This window comes from Aphelocoma coerulescens, chromosome 7 (genome assembly GCF_041296385.1).
Source record: "Aphelocoma coerulescens isolate FSJ_1873_10779 chromosome 7, UR_Acoe_1.0, whole genome shotgun sequence".
NCBI lineage: Eukaryota > Metazoa > Chordata > Aves > Passeriformes > Corvidae > Aphelocoma > Aphelocoma coerulescens.
The window spans coordinates 11,023,164-11,025,625 of NC_091021.1; positions in this window are offsets into that span (position 1 = coordinate 11,023,164).

Consider the following 2,462-nt stretch of genomic DNA (forward strand, 5'->3'; position numbering starts at 1 on the left):
AGCACTTCAGAAGGCGGGAGATAAATCCCACCTGGGTTTTTATTCTCCCAGCTAGGGCGTGAAACAGGGAGGAAAATACGGTCATGCATTTCACCTGGCCTCTGTGGGAAAAATACAAAAATGCCCAGGGAGGCAGTCACCTGTGTCTGGCTTGCCAGGCCATACTTGATGGGCGTCAAAAAATAGTTTAGACTTTACAGCTATCAACGTGAAGTAGAAGTCCTTACTTCAACTCAAAAAGCCTTCCCAAGGTTTCCAAAAGACTCTCGAGTACACAGGCTGGTTTGAGAACAGCTGTGGGTCTGGGATGACCTTGGGGTTACAATTTGGGGTCTGCTAGAGAGGGCTAGAAAATAACACTCACCTTCATGACCTCTCCCCAAAATACTTCAACTCAAAATACTCTTTTTTGCGCCCTTACTGAACTGGAGGAGAAGTATCAATAGTAATGCTTTTGTCAAGTGTACTTCTGTGGTCATTTACTGAACAGCACTACAACTTGCTCTCCTGTTCCATAAATTTCATCCTGTCTGCAAATGCATTTTACCCTTTGAATATCTCTGCTGTTAAACAGGTCTGGAAAAAAAAAGTGATTCAAATGCCAAACTCGTAATCGACGCAGGTACGAAGATACAGTCTGACAAAAATCCTTGATCTGATGACAACAAGAGCTGGTATGCAGACAAGTGTGTGCTGGGAGAACCACGCCAGCAGGAAAACTTTTTCAAAGTGATCAGACGTGCACAGTCTAAATCACTGCAGCTCAACTCTGACACTCAATGTCAGGATCACTACTATCCTTAGTTACATTCATGGTTTACTTTTTCTTGGTGCTTTAAGAGAAAGACTTCAAGGAAGATTATCTTGACAATATCTACAATAGCTTTTAGTTGAATTAAAATATTTGTATCTTGCTTAAGTTTGCTTTATGCAAATGATACCCATCCCACCTAAACCAGACAGCCCTTTACATCATTTAACTCTCCCTGAGGCACGGCACAGACCTGCGGTCCTTACAGAACCCTACACTGCTCCTTAATTTTTTGGTGCTGCTTCAACATCTGTCAGCTTCTGCAACATTACTCTTATCACAGACTAAAAAGCCACAATCCAAGAAGAGTTTCTAATAATTCTGTGCCTGTAATATATAACAATATAATGTTTAACTCTTAGTATTGATTTTTTTTTTTTTAAGCTGAGAAAACTGTATAAAAGTAAAGGCAATTTTAGCAGAGCTGATGGGGTTTTGTAGAAGTACTTATTTTGTGAGATTACAGAACTCTGCTGAATTGCATTCATTGACTTGTATGAATATTTATCAGACAGCAACAAAGCTTATCCTAAGAACAGCACTACATTTTAATGATGTGAAAGGCAGAATAGCCCAAGCCTTTCATGTACTTCCTATCTTGATTTGGGGAATTTAAAGTGAGAACAGCTGAAAGAATAAACAAACATTCAGAGACGTTAAAGTGTATTGTACATAGTTTTAATTGTTGTATCTTCTACATCATACCTCCTTCTTTAGTTAAAAAACCTAAATCTGGGACATTTACATTTAAAATAGGACTTTTGCAAATAAATGAGAAAGATTGAGCTGTTTTTTATTGGGATGATTTAAAACCTGAAAATTCAACACACCTATAAATGTAAAAAGATTACAAGTAGAGCTGGTGAAAAATACTGCCATGCATACTGCATTTGAATATCACAACAAAGGCTGCTGAGCTGCCCTGGTACTGCATGGCTGCTTCATTAAGGGACTTGTATCTTGGCTGAGGGAGCCACTCTCAAAGGAAGTCAGAAGTGTGACTGTTTTTCCTGATTCCACATGTCAGCAATATATACAGCATGAAATAATCTCCCCTGTTGTTCTCTCCCACAAATTAAAAGGCAGTACTGGACAGTAAAAAGGCAGTAAAAGACAAGAGTCTGACTATGCTGGTTACTGTAGGCTTTTGCCTTTTGTCCCTTTTTTAGCATCAGAGAAAGTCAAAGGTTAAGTGAGGAAAAATAAACTGAAAAAAAAGCAAGAGAGAAAAATAGGGAGAAAAAACGAATTGGGAGGAGAAAGGAGGAAAAGAATTCTCCAGGCAGAAAAAGACAAGTATGATTTTATGAGTAATACAACAGATTGCTATTTCACTGATTCACTGACCTTGAAAAGGCATGCTACCTTTTTTGCTTCTATTATTTTTATCTGTGGATAACAATGCCAGTTTTCCTACCAACATGGCAAGATCCTTTCGTGGAAATATAAGCATTAATATATCCTTGTCAGAAGGTGTACCTGATGAAAGATTACCTACTTCTTGCTCTAAATTTCATAAAAATGTCTCTTAGGATGTTACTGAAAGATTGACTTCCGTGTCTGCTGCATACAGAAGTGTATCAACAGAAAAAAAAAATCTGCAGCTTATAAAGATGTATATAGTGATTTCTCTTACGAGCTTGTGAATGGA